We start from the raw sequence: 9,530 nt of genomic DNA, 5'->3' as shown, positions 1-9,530 counted from the left end.
GTCAACAAATACTCTCCTGCAGGGCCGGCCTTAGGTGGTGCGGGGCCCAATCGGGAACAATCTTCATAGAAATATAAATAAATAATTATAAATGAGTGACGTGTCGTGAGTTATATGACAGTCAGTCGGCTTTAAAAAAATCTTAAACCACGCATGCGCAGATTGTTCTCCTCTCCGTAAAAATAAAAATAAAAATAAATAAAGTAACAATTAAATTTGACCAAGGCTTCCAAATCTCCTTCTTTCTGAATTACTGAATGGGTGGGGGTGGAGGGTGACGGCAGGTGGAAAGATGGTGGGGAAAAACGGGAGCACACCGGGACAAGTTGAATCAGTTGTCATCTTAGTGATTGACTATACTAGTTCAAGGGACTAATTGGGGGGAGAGTTCCTTTCACAGCGTGTGGGTAGTCTAGCCAGGGGTAAGTTTGCGGGCAGGGCAGGAGCATTGAGAAGGAGGGGATCGGGTTCATGCCAGTAACGCACTCACTCACTGCTGCCGCGGCGCTCCGGGCACGGAGCCACCGCATTGTGCCCGGGGAGGGAAGCAGCTCGCGTGGCTATGAGCGGCCGCCATCACCGGACAGCGGAACCGACTGCCATCTCAGCGCCTTCTGCCGGCCCGCTCACCTCTGGCAGTGCTCTCCGTCTGAACAGTGAGGGGACCAGCTCAAGAGCAAAGATCATAGAGCGGAGTGGGTCAGCAGGTGATGGGTAACATCACAGCGGGTTGTGGAGCCTACTCCTGTGTCAGCGCGAACAAGGGATCAATTGAGGTTACTCGCCCTGACATATGGAGGAACCTCCACCGCCCGCTGTCCTGTTATCCATCGCCTGCTGACCTGCTCTTGAGCTGGATGCTGGCATGATCCCCGACCGCCTCCTTCTCAACGCTCCTGCCCTCCCCGCAACTTTACCCCTGGACAGACTACCCACACGCTGTGAAAGGAACTCTCTCCATCTCCCCCCCCCCCCCCCCCCCAGCAGCGCTGTCCTTTTACAGCCGCTTCCCACTTTAAAGCTGTTTCCCATCAGCTGCTAGCAATGAGGGTTAGACTTGGCTATACCTCAGTATGGCAACATCGTTCTTGATGTTGCTGTACTGAAGGATAACAAAGTCTATCTTTCTTGGCTAACAACCTAACCTTTGTCCTCCAATATGCAGGTACATTTTCTAGCAATGTTACAAAATGTTGAGATTTTAAAAATCAAGTCTGCAATTTATCCCATCAGATAAAGCATAAAAATAAGTTTAAATTGACACCTAATTCACTTTCATATCTTCAGTATTAAAAAAGTTATGGCCATTTTCATACTCGGAAATTAGCATCTTGTTCACTATTGCTTTTCCATTGACTTCACACAAAAGCTGTGATCAGGGACAATCAAAAGCCCATAACTTTCTTAAAAATTAACAGAACTGAATGAGATTTTCAGTTATTATAGATTGAAACATTCTGAAACAAATATGAAACATCTTCCTTGGATGACCTGAAATTAAAGCATATAATTAGTTAATTACCTAATTGTAGCTAATTACAAAATTGACCGTTGTGACGGAAATAGTAATAAACACCCGGACTGCCTTAAAAATTCAAAAATGTGATATTCTCAAGATCAGAACTTTAATATTATTGTATTATATGCTGTAAGTCTATAACAGATAGGTAAATAAATTACAATTTCTAGCAATAGACCAGGTCTTTATGGAGAAGGTCAGTTGCTTGCTGGTACTTTGGCATATCATAATCAGTAGCATCATCATATTCCTCAGATTGTAACCAATAAACAACTCTGTACACCTTGGTTTTCCTCAACTTTTCAATTTTGGCATTGTAAACTACAAGTTTTTGCTCTTCAAACCACACATGACATGCCTTTCTGCCCACTACTTTCCCTTTAAGAATGTCCTGTAGATTCCATACCATAAGAAAAGGATAATTTTTAAAAATAGCCTAAGTATCCAAATAACAAACTAATCCCATTCACACAAGAATTCACAATATAACATGATTTTTAAATCTCACTGTCATGAATTGATATGCCAGATGGAAGGAATTTAATGTTTAAGTCCCATTAATTAATTTAGAAACATCCACTCAATATAATCAAAGTCAGTGTAGAACCTGCAATGTGGTGTTACATATATATTGCAATCAGTGATGGAAATGGGTTTTAGGAACTAGGGATACGCTAAGGTGCGTGAGGCTGAGGTTGGGCAGGAAGGGGGTGGGGGGTAGACGCTATAAGCCCCTCATGCGAAATGTTATTTAACTCTGAAATTGAGGATAGGCAAAAGCTGGAGTAACTCAGCATGACAGGCAGCACTGCGACTCTGGAGAGAAGACCCTTCTTCAGACTGAACTAAACTATAGTCCGTGAGAGTACTTGTGATTGTCTAAAGAAGGGTCTCGACCAGAAACACAACCCTCTCCCCAGAGCCTCTGTAGAACCTGCAATGTGGTGTTACATATATATTGCAATCAGTGATGAAAATGGGTTTTAGGAACTAGGGGTATGCTAAGTTCCATGAGGCTGAGGTTGGGAAGGAAGGGGAGGGGGGGGGGGGGGGTAGATGCTATTTCACCCATGAACATTTTAATCTAACTCTGAAATTGAAGATAGACAAAAGCTGGAGTAGCTCAGCAGGACAGGCAGCGCAGCGACTGTGGAGAGAAGACCCTTCTTCAGACTGAACTGAACTCTCATCGGTGAGAGTACTTGTGATTGTCTGAAAAGGGTCTCAACCAGAAATGCAACCCTCTCCCCAGAGCCACTGCCCGTCCCACTGAGCCACCACAGACAGGGAGTTGAAGGTGGACACAGGAGGGTCCACCTTCAACTTCAGAGCTAAACAAAAAAACACAGAGTGCTGGAGGAACTCAGCGGGCAAGGCAGCACCCGCGGAGGGAACATATCACTTATCAGGACCGCCACGGGCCAGGACTCTCCCCCCCCCCCCCCAACAGAAAGGAACCACAGATGCAGCCGTCACTGCAAAACGTCTAAGAAGGAACTGCAGATGCTGGAAAATCGAAGGTAGACAAAAATGCTGGAGAAACTCAGCGGGTGAGGCAGCATCTATGGAGCGAAGGAAATAGCCAATGATTCGGGTCGGGTCTGAAGAAGGGTTTCGACCCGAAACGTTGCCTATTTCCTTCGTTCCATTGATGCTGCCTCACCCGCTGAGTTTCTCCAGCATTTTTGTCTGCCGCAAAACGTCAATGATTCTGGAACTGCCGAGAGAGCTAGAGAGAGACGAGATGGGGAGTGGGAGAGAGAGAGAGAGCGAGGGAGGGAGAGAACGAAAGACAGAGAGACACAACGTGGGTCAGTAGGTAAATTGAATGACTAACCTGCTGCACACCAAGAAGCTCACCAAGAAGAAGCCCTCAATCATGATGGTGAGTATTAAGAAATTCTCAATGTGTCATCAATGCATCGATCTACATTCTTCAGTAAATGTAATTGTGTTTTGAACAAGTATTAATGACGCCGCGTGAATTGTATTCAAAGGAACGCAGCGTCATTAATACTTGTTCAAAACACAATTACATTTACTGGGGAATGTGGATCGATGCATTGATGATACATTGTATAACTACTTGTTAACTACTGGCTGATAACAAGTGCTAACAGTAGTTGTTAACAACTCGTTTGTGTCTGATGGCCATGCAGCGGTTGTTATCCATGTTCGTTTTGTATCATCAAGGATCTACACTTCCTTGAGAACACTCATTTCACTCCTACCATCGGGAGTCTGAAAACCATGACTCCAGGTATAGGAACAGCTTTTTCCAATCTACAATCAGGCTATCAAACACTACAAACACCAAGTAAACATAAAACTACTAGCTGTATTGGTTGCACTGGGGAATTTGGAATTTGGTGTTGTTTTGCCCTAATCTATATATATATATTTTTATTTATTGATTTTTTTAAAATGTTTGTTTATTATGTTATCAATTTAGTATTGTGTTTACAGACCTGTTATGCTGTTGCAAATAAGAATGTCATTGGTCCATTTTGGTATACCCATGTAACAATTAAACACTCTTGAATCTTGACTCTCAAGACTCTTGCAGTTATGGTCCTAATTCAAAACAGCAACTTTTGTTCACAATGTACCTTAATTATACATAAAGGCAGTTCCCAGGAACATAATGTGACAAAATTGGATAATGATTACAATAGGAGATGTAAGGACAGATGATTATATGTTTGATTCAAAAGGTAGTAACTTGAAGGAAGAATGAAAGTAGGAGAGAAGCGGAAGTTTAAGCAGTCAAAGGTTGGTCCACTGGTCGTGAAGCAATAAGAAATGTAGAGATGTGCTGTAAAGGCCGCATTTAGAAGAATGTAAAGGTCTTGGATTCAGATTCAATTTTAATTGTCATTGTCAGTGTACAATACAGAGGCAACGAAATGCATTGGAGAGTTGGATGATTGAGAGTTCTTTGCTTCAAGTAACATGTCAGAGAGTAATCTGGCCAATTTTAGACTTTAGAGATACAATGTGAAAATAGGCCTCTAAATCTATCGAGTCCATGCCAAACAGCGATCACTTACACTATCCTCCACATTAGGGGCAATTTACAATTTTTACTGAAGCCAGTTAACCCACAAATCTGCACGTCTTTGGAGTGTGGGAGGAAACCGGAGCACCCAGAGAAAACACATGCGGTCACAAGGAGAACGTACACAATCCAGACAGACACCCGCAGTCAGGATCTAACCCGGGTCTCTGGCACTGCAAGACAGCAGCTCCACTGTTATATCAATGTGCCACCCCAAATTTCCGTATTCAGTTGTCTCTGGCATATTGAATAAGAGAATGCATGATTAAGAAGTGAACACACTGTTGTATAATTTATACTGCTTGCACTTATGTCCTTCCACACCATTTCACCAAATATAAGCTGGCGCTCCATCACTCAGGAGGCTTTACCAGAATGAATGGCCATGAGTGAGATCCTGCCGAGATTGTACAACAATTTGAAATACCACAGATTACTTGACAGAGTTGAGAATGTTTCTTCTGGACTCCTTCCAAGCACATCACCCATATATTACAGTAGAAGACCTTCCTTATTGAATGATCATCTAAAATATAACACTCATAATTGCCTGTAACAAATATACTGCTAGAGGTACTCCATGGATCGAGTAGCATCTGCAGTGGGAAAAGAACTGTTTATTTTTTGGGTCCAAACCCTGCATCAGGACAGAGCTGAGAGGAGAAATAGCCAGTTAAAGAGGGGAGGGATCAACCCATTGAGTTCCCCGATGGATTGTTTCCAGCATCTGTGGTGTCTTTACCACCTGAATGGAAGGAAGAGACAAGCCTGTGATGGAGTGGTCAATATTCATCATTCACTGCAGGTTTAGGCAGACAAGATCAGAGCATTTGCCATACCAGGCTGTGATGCATCTCACCGGAATACTTTCTATAGTGTTTTTATAAATGTTCAAGAGAATCTTCATGGACTTGCCGAATCTTCTGAATTACTGTGGAAAGTAAATATGCTGACATGCTTTTTTGATCACCACATCAGTGTGTAGGAACCAGGATAGGCGGCTGATGATATGTATTTTTCAGAACTTAAAGCTGTCGACCTTGTTTACAGCAATGCCTTTGATGAGAATTTGAATATCATTTAGATGTGACTAAATGTCAAAAGCATTTAAAAACTGTTAAAAAAAAAGGCTCATAGTTTGTTATAGGAGACAAAGATTTGCTTCCTGCCCAATGCATCAGAGCCCTTTGGGGAGTTGGAGGAGATCTCAGCCCAAGGCCACACCTGACTTAGTCTTTGGTGAGATCCTGCAACACCTCACCTCCGGTCAACAGGTGTGTTCAGTCTGTTCATCTGGCTATGAATATTTGGCCCAGGTAAAAATAAGTTCCCTGATCTAGATTATTCTATGAAGAGAAACCTCTACCCTATTTGCTTCAAAATGATCACTTCTTATTCTAAATTGCTATTTAGGCCCAAGCTACGCAGCCTTTCCTGATAAAATCCCTATATTCATCCTAGGAATTAACCTCAGGAATCTTTGCTGATCCATAAACAATGAGATAAAACTGCATGCAGTGCTCCAGGTGTAGTTATTTTATTATTTAATCATATCATCCATTTACTCTCTTTTGAAGAAGGGTTTCGGCCCGAAACGTCGCCTATTTCCTTCGCTCCATAGATGCTGCTGCACCCGCTGAGTTTCCCCAGCAATTTTGTGTACCTACTCTCTTTTTATGATCTGTTTAGTTATCCTTTGCTGGTTTCTAATTTTTTTCTTCTGACCTGCAATTAATCTTAACAAAATCACTTGGTTTTTCTTTAAATTTGATGCCATCCTTAACTCTGTTATTAGTCATGGATGGTTCAACCTTCCTATTGAGTCTTCATTTCTCTATGGAATGCATAATAGTCAAACATTATGAAGTATTTCCTTAAATGGCACTGCTAATCTTCCTTCACTGACATAATTGATCCATGAGAATGAGTGCTTGAAAAATGAACAATGTACATGAGGAATATTTTACACTTGCCGTTGTTATGCTTTGTCTCAGTGATACGTTTACACATATTGCTCTGACTGAATTAACTGTAAATCTATATGCCTCAGGGAATGACTGGGGTGTGAATGACTGGACTCTATGCAGGCGAAGGTATGAACCTCAGGTTTAAAGTCACCTGGTCAGTTCAAAGCAAAAAAAAACATTCTAATAGCTGAGTAGATGGACTTTTGTTAACATTAGTGTCGAACTTGCCTGCAATTGGGAAACAAATTCTACAGACATGCAGCTGTAGAATGTTGATATGGCTGACTGCTCTCACAGCTAAGGTCATTGATATTCCAGTGGATCAGTCAAGAGTTAAGAGGCTTTACACATGTACATGACAACAAATATTTCTTCCTCTATAAATCATTATTTAGTTGGATGTTATTCAAACTTTCTTGCATGGGGAACTTGATTATATTAATGTGTGATAATGAATTAAAAATTAACCTGTCAATCTTATTGAAAATAAAATTTCATATGTGATCATGTGTTCTTGTGCCTGAATTGCTTATTGCAGTGAAATAATTTATTAATGCTTAAACAGCATTTTACTTCGGAGTCACGTGAGTGATTCCGTGAAGAAGCCCCGCCAGTCCGCATGTGCGTCATTATGTCGTTCGCAAGGTGAAACACTGGACTGGCAGGCGCGTCGCTCCTGCCAGCGGTAAGTTTAAACCTGCAGGTAAGTTTTGTATTCTTTACCAGGTTGTGTGTTTCTTGCAGGAATCTCTTTTTATAAGAGGTTGCCTGCTGGATATGTCAGGGCGAAGTCCGGACGGGCCGCGGGAAACCGGTTATGGGCCGTGGGGAATTGACACTCTGGTCTGCACTGCGGTAACCGGCAGGCTGTCGGGTTCACTACCGCAGTGACCGCTGTGGTTCCCATGGAAGGGGTGAATCCAGCAGCGGTGTCGCCACCAGAGTCGCTGCCAGTATGGTCAGCAGCTTCCAGACCGCTATGGCTCCCATGGAGGAGATAAGTCTAGGAGCGGTGTCGCCACCAGAGTTGCTGATGGTGTGGTCAGCGGGTCGCAGACCGATGGTGTGCCTATGGAAGGAGGTGAATCCAACAGTGAGTCAGTCAGGCCTGTGGACTCGGGGAGTCGGGCCAGGATGGTTCCCCTCCTTCAATGGGTAGCGTCTTCGGACGTTTGGCCCACATGGAGCGCCTGATGGACAAGTTGCTCCACAATGGTATGCTCCAAAGGAGGGAGCTATCAGCCCGGGTCTCCTTGGGAGTCCGTGGTGACAGCACCTGTTTCAGGGCTGTTCAGAGAAGATGCTCCAGCAAGAGGAACTTTATATTCGCGGGTCTCCTCAGGGGCCCGTGGCAGCAGCACCAGTGGAAGGGCTGTCTGGGAAGAGGTGATGGAGAGGATGCTCCATCATGGTATGCTCCAGCAAGAGGAGCTTTATATCCCCGGGTCTCCTCGGGGGCCCGTGGCAGCAGCACCTGTTGAAGGGCTGTCTGGAAAGAGCTCCTGATGGAGAGGATGCTCCAGCACGATATGCTCCAGCAAGAGGAGCTTTATATCCGCGGGTCTCCTCGGGGGCCCTTGGCAGCAGCACCTAATGAAGGGCTGCATGATGTCTACCTCTTGGAGGAGGTGAGCACATGGAGTCAGTTTTGTTCTGATGATCATACCACAAGGCAGGAGCCTGCGGCAGCACCTGTTCAGGGCTGTCTACAAATCTCCCTCTCTGTGAGTATGGATTCAAGAGAGTCCTCGCAAAGGAAGGTGGCAGGATACCAGGGAGGGTCCAGAGTTCCCCTCATGATATAAGTGCTGGAAATGAGCAGCGCTATCAGGGGTGACATTAAAGACCAGCCGCCGAATCTTCTCTTCAGGTAAGACCTATTCAACAGGTAAAACCTGGATGAGAAAGCAAAAGCTGTCAGACCAATCGAGGTACCAACGACGAGCAAAGCTTCATCGTTGCGGCGACAACACACCCCACGCTTCCATTGGCGTTACTGAAGATGGTGGCAGCATGAAAGCTGGGCAGAGGTCTTTAAGCTGAGGCCCAAGTCGGCCTCAGGGGAAAAATATCAGACCATCTACAAGTTGGTAAAATTTACACTTGTTTTTTTTTGTACAAATGATAATGATACCAGTGTTTAGTTTATGTGTTGTATGAAAGTAGAATTCCTTGATAAGGATGGAAGGGGCCCTAGTGGCCTTACAACACACAAATGGTTGTGGCATCTAACCATGTAAAAAAACTGCAAAATACTACGGTTCCAAGCACGAATTGGGGCCAGAATTGTGTTTCATGGCCAGGATTGGTTTTCAAGACAGGCTCGGAATTTGGGCCAGAGTTGTGGCTAGAGCAGGTACGAAATTGGCAGGCGTGGCCTGTTCATTGTGAAAGATACAGAATGTCGTTTAACTCACATGTACAGTATAAATGTTTCTGAATAGGAAACTTTGCATCTGATTTCCTTAGGATGCTCCCCTTTACAGAGATCACCGGAGACATTTGAAATTTATCTGGATAAAGGCAATGATAAAAACATTGCAAAATGGGTTAACTTCAGTTCCCAGGTTATTTACCAGATTACTAAAACCGATACTTGGACTGCTCAGAGCTCAGAAACATTTGTTATGTCTTGTCTGGAGGATATATATTCTAATGCTGTATGTTGCTAAAATCAACTGTCTCAGCCTCAAAATATGTTTAAGAAAATTAACGTGACACCAACTAGACGTGTTCATCATTGGGATTTACCTTTAACTATTAATTAGCCTGTGACTCTGCCCTGGGGTAAAAGATTGGAATTAATAAGAGCCTGTAACGATCTTGTTGTGATAAAGCAGCCTTCTATTCATCAAGTGTAATTGGCAATATAGTAGCTGTGATTCAGCTGAGCAAGTAGGGGAGCTTACATCATGCAACGTAGTAATCTCTCAAGTGCCATGTAGGGCTTTGTGACAGACATTATGCTATTACCAGCTGAAGCTAC

At 43.6% G+C, this 9,530-nt stretch overlaps 1 pseudogene; it reads left to right on the top strand.

Annotated features, from left to right (window-relative positions):
• The first annotated feature begins 8,693 nt into the window (after positions 1 to 8,693).
• On the top strand, positions 8,694 to 8,801 carry LOC116974780 (annotated as a pseudogene).
• The last annotated feature ends 729 nt before the right edge of the window (positions 8,802 to 9,530 follow it).

The sequence above is a fragment of the Amblyraja radiata genome, chromosome 6, assembly GCF_010909765.2.
Source record: "Amblyraja radiata isolate CabotCenter1 chromosome 6, sAmbRad1.1.pri, whole genome shotgun sequence".
Lineage (NCBI taxonomy): Eukaryota > Metazoa > Chordata > Chondrichthyes > Rajiformes > Rajidae > Amblyraja > Amblyraja radiata.
The sequence above is the reverse complement of the archived record's forward strand: the minus strand, read 5'-3'. Positions and strand labels throughout refer to the sequence as shown.